The following is a 12,534-nucleotide window of genomic DNA, read 5'->3' on the forward strand; positions in this document are numbered from 1 at the left end:
ACGACAGCAGGTCCCAAAACCAGGATGTTTTTTCTGCTCTTCCCCCACAACTTTACTTCTACTTTCCTTTAAAGAAGGCAAAGATACAGAGGGGGGGGGGAAATCTCTTTGCGTTTCTGAGAGCTATGAAATAATCATGCGGTGTTTCCCTTCATCACTACTAATCACAAGAGCAAGCTCTCACAAAGAATTAGTTTGCACTAAACCTTTTGTAAATCTCCAAAGCCACAGATGTGAGATGGCAGAACTGGAGATTATGACTTTTAAGTTCAATTCATTACCTCAAATTAGCATCAAACTACCCGGCCTCGTAAGCAGCGCTCTGGCGTACCCCGACCCGAGCCGTTGGCTGTTGAAACCCAGCGGCTCCGCTTGGGTTAGTCAGCGCAGGGTGGGGGGAGCGCAAGGCTGGAGAGGAACTGTTCGTATTGCATCGCGTTCAGAAGAGCATCTTCTCTCCTGCTAGAATGTATCATTGCGTTATTAGGCAAAATAGATTTTAGCATCGATTTACCACCCCCGTTGGAAAGAGGTTTGCCCGTGTCACCTCCCACGGCCGCGTGTCCTCAGCCGGGTGGCGAGGGAGGAAGGAAACCTGCTGTGAGAGCTCCAGTGGTGCCTGTTCTTGTCCGCTGACAGGAGCAGAAAAGGGGCGGGCAGGCTCCGGATAGCGTTATTATTGTTTGCACCTATCAAGAAAAAAAGTCTGTTGCAACCTGGAGACAGCAGAGGAAGGAGCTGCTGGCAGGGCTGGTGGCTCCCGCTCCCCTGCTCCGGGGGGAAAATGCGTGAATACATTATTACGCCTCCAAGAGCAGCGGAAACTTCAGAAATCATTTCTGAAACTGATGACGGTGAAATTTCAAGAATATCGCTGCGGGATGCTGGAAGGAATCAGGGCAGTGGGAAACCCAAAGCTGGGCCACCAGGGCTCCCGCAGGAGGGCTGCAAGGGGCCGCGCTTCTGAGAGTGGGGGCAGGAGGGAGATCCGAGCCCTGGCGTCGGCGGAGCAGCACGGGGCCTGAATCGGCCCAGATGGGGCAGGGAAACAGAGATTCCCAGGCACCCCGAGGATCTCTCTGTTGGTTTGGGAAAACTCAGGGCAGAATTTACACAAGGATCCCAAGGCCAGGCTGTTTCCATATTGCCTGTTCACTCAGCTTCCCCGTATTGAATCCTGGAGGAATTCTCCTTGTGAGGCTCCCCAGCGGAAGATCATCCCCAGGGCAGCTCCTTCACCCGCGGCCGTGGAGTAGCTGGACGGACCGAGAGTGCTCAGAGCACCAGGCAAACAGAGTCTCTAATTACCTTTACTCATTTTTGCATGAATCGGACGTGAACTATCAGGTCTCTTTTCCAAAGCACTTTCTGAAACTGCAGCAGCCCCCGAAGCTGCCTCCTCCCAGCCCAGCTGCTGAGGTTTGCCGGGGGGATCACCGTCTCCAGCAGCTGGCGATCCCCCGGGGTGCGAAAGGAGCCGGGAGAGGCCCAGGCTGGTGCCCGCGGTGGGACACCGGGTGCCACAGAGCCCGCCAGGAGCCGCGTGGTCCTGCCAGGAGCACCTCGAGCCCTTCTGGAGGGGCGAGAGCGGAGCACACCGAGGACACGGCCGGCTCCAGCAGCCTGGGGAGACGCTGTGCCCCCTCCCTGTGCCGACAGCCCGTCTGCGGAGGCAGCTCATCACTCAACACACAATCCAGATTTATTTATACGTGCGCAACAGAGGGAAATGGCTTTGCTGCCGGGATCAATCCTTCAATCTAATGCCTCTCACTCCATTGTAACTGTATCTCATGACCTTCTCAGGGATTTTCAGCTTTTTCACTTGACGGAACAAGAGCTGTGGAGAGAAGGACGTAAGAATAAAGGAAAGAGCTCTCTGGTTTCCATTCAATACAGAATGACCTGGGCAGGAAAGGAAAACTCATGAGTTATGATGATACACAGTTTAGATCTTTGCTGCACCCGGTGATGCTCTGTGTTACGCCTTTGTGTTTTTTAATGCAGAGGTCGCCTACTTGAGCACCTTTTGCCACTCGTGAAATCCCCCCGCCGACACATCGCCCTCGCTCCAGCCTCTGCGCAGCCACAGCTCCTTTGCCGCGTTTCCGAGGGGATTTGTCGACGGCAGAGGGAGACCGTGAGGGTGCAGGAGGGCTGGGCGAAGGATCCTGGCTCCTCCAGGCCACAGTCACCAAAAGGCCCTGTCCTGGTTTCAGAGACAGTTAATTTTCTTTCTAGTGGATGTTTTGTTTCGGATTTGGTATGAACGGAATGTCAACAATGCGTACTGTTTTAGTTGTTGCCAGGTGATGTTTACATTTTTCAAGGACTTTTTTCAGCTTCCCCTGGAAGCTGAGAGGAAGCCCAGGCGGAACGATGGAATGGCCAATAGAGCATTCCATACCATGGACGTCATGTCCACTATATAAAGGGGGGTTGGCCGCGGGGGGATCCACCATCACTGCTCCGGGTGATGCCAGTTCACCATTCACCAGGCAGTGAGGGTGACTTGTGTCATTATTGTTATTATTATTTTCCTTTTCCATTATGATACCATCTTTATCTCAACCCACAAGTTTTCTTCCTTTTTCTCTTTCCCCTCCTTTGCTCCCCCTTCTCCCCACCCTGGCGGGGGGTGAGCGAGCGGCTGCGTGGGTCCCCGTTGCCGGCTGGGGTTAGACCCTGACTGACCTTTCCGCAGGAGCTGCCGGTGCGGGGACACTGCCACGGCTCTGCCGTGCCCTGCTCCCGAGCGCTCGCCCAGCTGGAACCGAAGGCCAGGACGGTTCGGGGATTGCCCGGCCCTTCCTCCCTGCATTCGATCAAGGGATGCTCCAGTGAGCCAGAAACCGAACCGCCAAAGCCATCGTATCTCAGCAGCGCCACGACCAGACCCATCGCTCCCAGCCCACAGGCAGTGCTGTCTCCCCGCACGGACACCCGCGCCCTCCTCTCCCAATCTTGTTTTCATCCATTTTTCATCGCCCTGGCAGCGCCGGGGCCGTGTCGCAGCCGTGGCCGGAGCGTGGCTGGTGCAGGTTTTTCCACCTTGGTTTTTGAGCAGGCTGGCGTGGGAAGGGGGGACACAGCCTCCCACCCCGCCACGACCAGCCCCCCCGGCGGATTTCCAGGCAGGGTCCTGGCCGTGCCCTGGGCGGGGGTGCCAAGGACTGGGCTTGGTGGCTCCCAGGGCTGGTCCCCAAGTGCCGCCGCCTCCCCCAGAGCTCGGACCCACCACACAGAGCCCTGGCATGTCCGTCAGCGCCGACCCTGCGCTGAGCATCCGGGAGGGCAACGGGGTCGGGAGCCGAATCCCCCGCTCCCCCCTGCCTGCCTGCACGAGGGCACGCGTCCCACAGCAGCGGTACAGTAACAGTCCATTAATTATGCCATTTAATTAGATAACGAATATTCATATTTCAGTAATGACTCTGCTGCTCATTCTGCATTTAGATCCTCGTGCTGCAGTGACGCAGCCTTTACCCGTTCGCTCACTCCTAATGAACAACCACTTAGAATTTTAAAAAGTGGAGGATATCTTTCTGAGTTAATTAGCTTGAAATTAGCTTAATCACAGCTCATTTAAACTTATCTAAACAACAGCACGAGGAACTCTAGGAAAACTTGGGCTCAGTCTTACTCAGCTCTCCACCCTGATGCCGGCTGGCCAGGGATGCCGAGCGCTGCGCCGTGGTCCAGCCCTGCTCTGGCTCCGCTGCGGTGGCCCCGACTCAGCCCCAGTGGTTGGAGGTGGCTCAGCACTGCAGTGGCCCCATCGCCCCCATTCCTTGGACGGGGCCGGGGCCTTGCAGCACCTCCAGCGGCTGCTCTTGTCCCCCAGCAGTACAGGGATGGGAGGTCCGTGCACTGGCCGTTGGGAACAGCCAGCACGCTGCCACAGCTGCCCAGGGGCCGGGACACAGATGCCATCAGTGCTGCCCCGGTGAGCTCGACCTCGGCACTTGGCACCTCTACTCTGCGCTCGTGAGACCCCACCTGGCGTCCTGTGTCCAGCTCTGGAGCCCTCAGCACAAGAAGGACATGGAGCTGTTGGAGTGGGGCCAGAGGAGGTCATGAAGATGATCCGAGGGCTGGAGCCCCTCTGCTGTGGGGACAGGCTGGGAGAGCTGGGGGGGTTCAGCCTGGAGAAGAGAAGGCTCCGGGGAGACCTTCCAGCCCCTTCCAGTCCCTAAAGGGGCTCCAGGAAAGCTGGGGAGGGACTCTGGATCAGGGAGGGTAATGATAGGACGAGGGGTGACAGTTTCAAACTGAAGGAGGGGAGATTTAGATTGGGTATTAGGAAGAAATTCTTGGCTGTGAGGGGGGTGAGCCCCTGGCCCAGGTTGCCCAGAGAAGCTGTGGCTGCCCCATCCCTGGAGGGGTTCAAGGCCAGGTTGGATGGGGCTTGGAGCAACCTGGGCTGGTGGGAGGTGTCCCTGCCCAGGGCAGGGGGTGGCACTGGGTGGGCTCTAATGTCCCTTCCAACCCGAACCATTCTGTGATTCTATGATTCTATGAAATGGAGCGGCTCCGAGCCTCCGCCTGCCCCTTGGCATGAGCCAGGCACCGGCGCTTACGAGGTCAGCCCTGGCCACTGCCTGTCCTGGCACCTCGCTGCTGCTCCCTGGTAATCGGAAAAGCCGGCATAAGCAGGAAGACATGATATAATTTAGACTGTCACTGCCGCCGCAATTAAGCGTGCTATTCCTCATCCTGCTATCTCCAAATGCAGGCGTAAGGAGCAATAAACACCCTGCGAGGTCCCGCTCCCGCAGCCTGCTGCCCCTGCCCAGCAGAGCCACCGAGCTGCCTCACGCTGGGATGTGGCATTCCAGTTCTCTAACCACCATAATCACTGGGACGGCAGCGACGCCAGGCAGAGCCTTGCACGGTGCGGGCCAGGAGCTGAGGGGAGTGCAGAGCAAGGTCCCTGCTGCCAGCGGCCAGTCGAACAAAGACACCTCCTTGCTCTTCAAAAGTGGCAGAGCAGCCACTGGCACCTCCGTCCCCGGCCACTTCATGCTCCAGGCCACCACGGCTCGCGTGAGCTGGGGAAAGGTCCCTCCGTCTCCCGTGTCCCCGGTGATATGTCCTGCATTGGGACCCTGGCACCCAGACATGGGGCTGCAACACCCAAATCCCGACCCTGAACATTTAAATAAACAGCGGGAAGGCTCCTGCCAGGGCACACGCGGCTGCTGCCAGCACCGACGCCAGCGCAGGGCAGAAAAGGGGGAGTCCCCAGCAGGGTAAGGCTGGGGACTGCAGCAGCGTGGGGAGGATTATCATGGATGGGACTGAGCGCCGGGAGACCCTGGGGAGGAGCAGGGACCCCCTGGGACATGGGGGAGGACACGGGATGGGAACAGCCCCAGGGAAAGAGCCCTGGGGCCGGGAGGGGGCAACTGCCTGTGCTGGGTCACCTGGGCCAGGGGAGAGCCCCTGGCTCGAGTGTAAACCAGAAATGACTTTCATTAATATGCTGTTTTCTGTGCAACCCGGTTCCCAATTCTGTAGTCACTCGTGATCTGCCACAGATCTATTTACTGCACCTGCTGCAGCTGCGGACGAGTAATTTCACTGCCTGTCTGACTGCGAGGAGCCCGAGACGGTCGTCCCTGGCTGGGCTTTACAAAAAATGACTCTAACTCTTAACAGTTCTGTAATTCTGGTCAGCTGAGGGTCCTGTTGGGTGGAAGGGGATGTCCGGGAGCAGTGGCTGCAGGTGGATGTCATCTCGGCCCCCTGCCTCAGTCCTCAAGTCCTCCCGGTTCCTCCTGTGAGATGTTCCAGCCCTCACTGGTTGTGCACAGTCCACAGATGTGAGACGCAGCCTGCTCCTTTCTCTGCCAGATTGATTTGAATATTAATTGTATGTGACCTGTTGACTTCAGCTCATGCAGAATCCACCCCACAATTAGTTTACTTAACTGCTCTGTCTCCTGCAATAGCTGTCAAGAATAATGAATTAACCCTGAATTTGATCCTGAACAGAGAAACTTTGCACTGGAACAAGGTTATTATTTCATGTGCTTTTCAGAGTCCTTGAACTCTATGTTAAGATCTAATCAATTGAACATCTGGGTTTCCTGGAGGCTGAGGCAGGATCATGCAATATTTACATCAATATTCTGAGATCAAAGACGGCTACAGGTCTTGGAAAAAACCTCCATGCAGAGGGATAAAACGGAGGGGAGGAAATCAGAGTTGAAATCCGAGTCCTGCCGAGTCCTGTCCAGACAGAGCGTGGCCAGGGGAGGACGTGAAGAGGTCCCTCGGCATCGCAGGGGATCTGTTGGGACCATCAGAAGGGCAGCAGGGAGGCAGCAGTGTTTTCTTTCTTCAAAGAGAGCAGATAACGTTGCCAGCACCGCTCCTGCAGAAACCAGTTCCTATTTCTGTACAAGTTTGGTGTTGGCCGCCGTATTGCTAAAGGTCTTCTGTCCCCTCCAGCCGAGCAAATGTCCTTGTTGTTCCATGAGGAGCATCTCTCGGGTTCCAGAGAGCCCTGCAGTCCTGGTGGGCTGCCGCGGGCCGGGCTCCCCTGCCGGGGTTTCTGCGCCTGACGCAAGCTGGGGATGCGTGGGGCGAGCGCGGGCCAGGGCGGCGCGGGAGGGAGCCCCTCGGTCCGGGGATTGAGCCACGGCACCCCTCAGGAGTTTGTTCATTCCTCTGCTCCCTCCCCAAACCGCCACGTTTCTCATCTAGCTTCAACTTCAAAGAGGAAGGAAGACCCTTTAAAGCCAAATTTCAGCTTGCAGAGCAAGTTCCGCAGCAAATTCCCCCTGCGAGCGCTGGGGAGCTGCGTGGAGCAGGAGATGCTGATGGCAGTGCCAGCCCGGCTGCCGTGATAAATACGGAGGAGAGCGGAGAAAGGTGAAAGCAGAAACCCTCAGAGATCTCATTAGCGGGAAGCATCCTCCGATTGATGCCTTATGGTTGTCAAACCCCAGTCTGCTCAAGCGTTCAACCCAAAGCACGAGAGATGCGTACCCTGCTCACAAAGGGGGACACCGCGGCCGGGCCGGGCCGGGGAGATGCAATTACCTCCGACACGAGAGGTCTGGGCTGTAGTTTTTACCCAAGCACACGCCGAGCTGTGTCAGCAGCTGGCTGCCCGTCTCCTCGCTGCGGAGATGGAGAACTGCACATCCGTACCCGCCGCAGAGGGGGGGCTGAGGCTGACCGGGGACCCCCGGCTGGAGGGGAAGGGGCTGTGCCCCAAGACAGCGGCTGGACGTCTTTATCCTGCTGTGCACGGTCCTCACTGATGGAATCAGAGGTGGAGCCCGGGCGGCCCCGTTTGCAGCCTGGTTACACGGGGCTGGGGCAGTTCTGCTGGAGGATAACGGGCGGCTCACCCAGGTAGGGATCCATCTAATTGCGGGTTTGCTACAGGAATGGATTATTTCCGCCGTGCCGGTACTTACCAGGAGCAGCTCCCTTCGAGGACACTCTTATTTCCCATATCGTGAAAAATTTAAGCACTATTTAGGGCCTGTTTTACCACTCATATTTGTGCAACTCTCCTTAGCAATAGGAGGAAGCGCTGTGCTGCGCTTGGAGTGGAAGCGGCTCCTGTGTTTTTAAATCCGACACAATATAGAAATACTTCAGGGCTCCTTCAGAAGAGAAATCGGCACCGCTCTAACGACTGCAATGAGATACTCGGTCCCTCTGGCTTAGTCATTTAGTCCGCAGTTAGCAACAAGGTGAATTTTAATTCCAGACCATTTTTTTTCAGTCCTGCTGCTCTTTGTGTGTGTGCTGCTTTTCTAATAACAATGCGAGCCATATGGTGCCTCCAGCTCTGGGACCGCAGCCATGGGGTAACAGATGCAAAATGGCCCAAGACAATAGATTTAAAAGTTTGCCTTCTCACTTTTGAGGAGTTAGAAGAGCTACCAAACACAACAACATGAAATATTCAGCAAATTAAACATGGCTGGAGTACATAAAGTCCAGCCCTTCTGGAAATGATTTCTTCTGGGGACCCTTTCTAGGACACTTTGGAGGCACAGCTCCAGAAACCACCTCTGCAGGATGCCGAGCAACGGGGGCTGCCCAAGAGCGGCGAAAAGCTCCTTCATGGATCGCCCTGGAGCGGGGCGAGCAGTGAGGTGGCACCCTGGGCTCCTTCCCTTCCCCGGTTTTGAAATCCCCGGATTCTCTCGCCTTTTCCCACCCAGACGCTGGCCTTGCCTGCGACACGCAACGGGGCTCTGCAGAGCCCTGCCTTATCCAGGCAGGCAAGTCCCATTTTCCAAGAACTTCCACTGGCTCAAAATAATAGAAACAAGATGAAAAGAAGGCTTTAGGGATAACTCTTCCAGTTCCTGCAAAGAGCAGAGTCAGTAGAGAACAAGTCAAAACAGTTCCCAGCCCATGTCAACACTCGGCAGAGACCTCACCGGAGCTTGGCTGGGCCTCCGGCTCCTGCTGGGATGCTGGTCCCAGCACGCTGGTCCCGGCCCGCGTGGCTCACTCTTGCCTGAGGGAAGGGAGGGGAATTTGGACCCCAGGCCGGCACCCGAGGGCAGCTCTGGAGGGTGCTCTGCTCGGGTTCACTGCACTCAGTGCACGGCCCGGGCTGTACGGAGCTAATGCTGCTCATTAGAAAAGACATTAAAACACGAGTTACAAATGACTGCGGAGCTCCACAAATGTCACTTCCATCGAACTGTTATTCATTTATTGATTTGTATTAAACAAGTAGATAAATACTTAATCTGAGCAGCAACAGCGCTCTCATCATAGAGTGAATTAGTGTTTAAAGTGCGTCTGGCTCATTAGCAGCCTTGCTGCACTTTGTCACCGTTGCCAGCACTGCCAGCCAAACCTTTTCATTACCGGCGTCCTCGGCCGAGCCCATCAGCCGAGCTCCCCCAGGCTGCGGCGCCGGGCAGAGCTGCAGCGCGGCCACTTCTCCCGGCAGCGCCAGCACGGAGGGTCCGGGGGGCACAAAGGCTGGGGGGGACACGCACGCAGCCCCCCTGGCCCCACAGCCAGCAGGGAACGCTGCCAGGCCATGGCCCGCCGTTCGGGGCAGATGCGGAGGGGTTTGGGGGCCGGGGCCAGCCCTGCCTCCCCCGGCGCTGCCATCGGGCTGGTCACCCTCAGCCCCACGCTGGGTTTTCCCAGCTCTGCCGCCACACGCACTGGTGATCGGCTGCTGCCGCAGGGCTGGTGGCTTCCACCAGACAGTGGTGGCTGGTCGCCACTCCTGCCCAAAGCTGCGCGGCAGTCGTTGCTCCCGAGAGCCAGAAAACGAGAGCGGGAGCAGCCCGACGGGCCGCGGCCATGCTGGCACTTCAGCCAGTGAGAAACGCTCAGACCTACAACTTTTTATATTTAAATGATTCGAGAGTCGAGCAAGTTCAGGAGGTGAAGTTGAAACTCCCTCGTGTCCCCCAAACTCTCTTCTTTTGCGTGTCTTTCCCTCAACTCTCAGCAGCACGATGGCAAAAGCTCCTTGTCACCCACCACAGACCTGGGAAACTCTGGGTGCACGTGGCCTCATGGGGGTCTCTGCCCCCCATTTTACATTTGGCGTGCCGCAAAATTACCCATCTTACGGTTGCTTCATATTTAGCCCCAGATTGCCAGTTTATATATAAACAAAGTTATTTTTAAACCCCCTGAGGCCAAGGCACACATTCTTTCAACATTTTTCCTTAAGGAGATAAAATCTTTTTTCTCAGTGTTTTTCAAATACCATGAAATTCAAATCAATAACTTGAAAATGAAATTGCCCTCGAACTGATTAGAAACAAAAATTAACGCGACCAGACTGCTTCGGCTGAAGGCGGGAGCAGGGCACTCATAACTGGCCTTTGAAATATTGCCCTGGCCCTTCGTCAGTAATTAGCTGTGACAAAGACGAGACGCCAATAGAAGGAAAGGGCCGGGTCGCAGCCTTCTTGCTTCGTTTTGTTTTGCAGCTTCTCCTCTCCCCAAGTCCCTGGACGGATTTATGGCCCCTCACCACAGCGGGGCATCTCCACCGGGGGCTGCGCGGGGACGGGACGCCGGGACGGCAGCACCCGCTTCCCCTGCGTCACCTCCCTGCTTGTGCCCTCCCGCCCCACCACGGCGCGACCTGCGCCCCCGTGTCACCCAGGGGCCACCCCATCTCCCGGCGTGCATGCGGGGAGTGGGGTCGTGGCCGTATGGGGGTCGCATTTGCTCGCCCAGGCCACAGGCATCCCCTCGGCAGTGGGTCCTTGTAGGAAGGAAGCCCGGGATGCACCTTTCTGTGGGCTCTTCGGAGACGGAGCAGAGGCACCTGGGCAGGGAGCTGCCGGGACAGGGCTTCCACGCTTCTGCCTGCGCGAGCCCACCCCTGCGCCCGGGCACAGCGGGCACAGAGCCAGGCGGTTTGGGCCGGGTGGGTGTCAGTCCCCCACCTGCAATGGAAGCCCCGGGGCCAGCCAGCCCGGGGAGGCTGTGCCGGGGTGCCGGGGTGCTGGTGCCGCCTGGCTCCCCTGCAGCGGCTCTGCAGACGGATGCCCCGAGCCGCTCCCCTACTGCCCCCCCGCTGGACCAAACCCCCTGTGGCACTGGGGGCTGGCACTGGGGGCCGCTGATGGAGATGGTGTGGGCACGGCTCAGGGCTGGCAGAAAGACCACAGTAAGGAGGCAGGAGTATTGTGAGTAGTTTTAAAAGGTAATTAAGACTTTGGACAACTTTCTCATTACAGGTGGGAACTAATATTGATAGTGTTCTTCCTGGGCTATTCTCCTGTGAAAGGAATTGCTGCAGAAAAGCAACTGAACAGAATATTAAAAAAAAAATCCATTCTCATCATCCCCTTTCACATCCCGTCTCCCTTCCCAGGGCACCTCCTCTCCTCCCTTCACCTATCAACAAACAGTTTGGCTCCAATTACGTAGGCCAAGCGTTAAAGCCAGGAGCTGCGGGAGCAGGGAGATGGATGGGCGGGATGTTCCTCCGCACCCCGGCGTTGTGTCCCGCCGCGCGGGGCGGGGAACAGTCTGGGCTGATTTACTTTAGATTTGAGCTGGGAGTAAATTGGAAGACATGAATCATCTTGACGCCTACGCTCCTGAGATGGATTACCTGGCTTGGCAGCTTGTTCCTCTCTTTCCACAGGCTTGCTTTTTTGTTCCTGTCAGTGAAAAGTTTCATTTCCCAGACACAGGAGGGTTCCCACTCGATGCCCATGCCCTGGCACGCCTGGGAGCCCCGTGCCACTCTCCTGATGGTCCCATGGCCAGGCTGGACCTGCAGCTCCAGCGCCCTCGGGCGATTCCTGGCTGCTGCAGCTCTGCGGGGGACGGGCTGGGAGCCAGGGACCCCTCCAAACCCGGGCCTATCGCTCCTAAATAGCTTTGGCTGCAATAGTCCTACGTTAGCTCTGTCGCCCACATCAGCACATCCCTTCCCGAGCTCTTCCTCCTAGGAATCTTGCAAGACGTGGAGCCGAGAGCGGCTCTGTGCAAGGAGAAGCTCCTGCCCGGGGCTGGGCTGCTGCCGACCCTCGTTGGCAAGTGACTTCCACCTCCTCCCTTGGTCACTCTTGGAAACCAGAGCTGGAAGCGCAGTAAATAACCCTGCTCCACGTTTTATTCACCAGACAGAGGGACTCTGTCCCACCGTGATCTCTGCCGCTCCGGCGAGGGGCCGCGCACCTGAGATAAATGCCGGACTCGCTCACTTGCGTGATGCTGCAAGGCAGGACTCAGTGCCTGCGCTGGCCCAGCAGGGCTAAATCCCTGATTAAACGCGTCCAGACACCTTGCCACCTTAAAGCACTTCACCCCACAAATTACGTGCAAAGCAGGCCAATAAGCCCCATCCCCGTTTTGCAGTGATTGCAGCAATCAGTCCAACTCTGACTTGCTCCCAGGGACTGTAAATCTTGAACTCTGCAGGCACAGCCCCCAGGTCGATAAGGAGTGATTAGCTTTAATTCCACCTCTTCCCCTCTTTTAAGGCGGTTCATCTGGAGTCCCCCACGGTGGCATTGACCGCGCTGCTAATCCCAGCCCTGCGCAGGAGCCGTGCGACTGCCCGGGCGATGCCGGCAGCATCGCTTCCCTCCTGCTCCCGCTCGGCCGCGCTCTTCCTCGCCACCTTTGTCTCCTTTTTGTCTCCAGCTTAAATAAATTCTGCTGGGACCCTTCTTTTTTCTCCCCCCCCCCCCCCCCGCCTTGTTGGGAGGGGATGTAGAAGCAGAGGGAAATCTGGGGAAGGAGGGAGCATGTTCCTGAAGGGTGTCTGGAGGAGCCTTGCACCTGGAGCTGGTACATTTTGGGAGCTGACCTCTCCCGCAGCATCAGAGCCCTGACTTAGGAGCTTCCCAGCTCTCTCCTGAAGCTGCCATTCCCAGACATTATCCTTGCCATTCCCCAGTGTTTCCGCCTGGTCTGTGGGGCTCTGAAGCCCATCTGAGGAATGTGAGGTAGGATGCAGCTTTGTTTGCATTTATTTTTTTAAGAGGTGGTGAATTTTCGAGAGCAGCCTTTCTTCCTCTCCTCCTCTCCGTCCCTTTCTCCAGCTCCTTTTGA

The sequence above is a fragment of the Chroicocephalus ridibundus genome, chromosome 19 (assembly GCF_963924245.1).
Source record: "Chroicocephalus ridibundus chromosome 19, bChrRid1.1, whole genome shotgun sequence".
Classification (NCBI taxonomy): domain Eukaryota; kingdom Metazoa; phylum Chordata; class Aves; order Charadriiformes; family Laridae; genus Chroicocephalus; species Chroicocephalus ridibundus.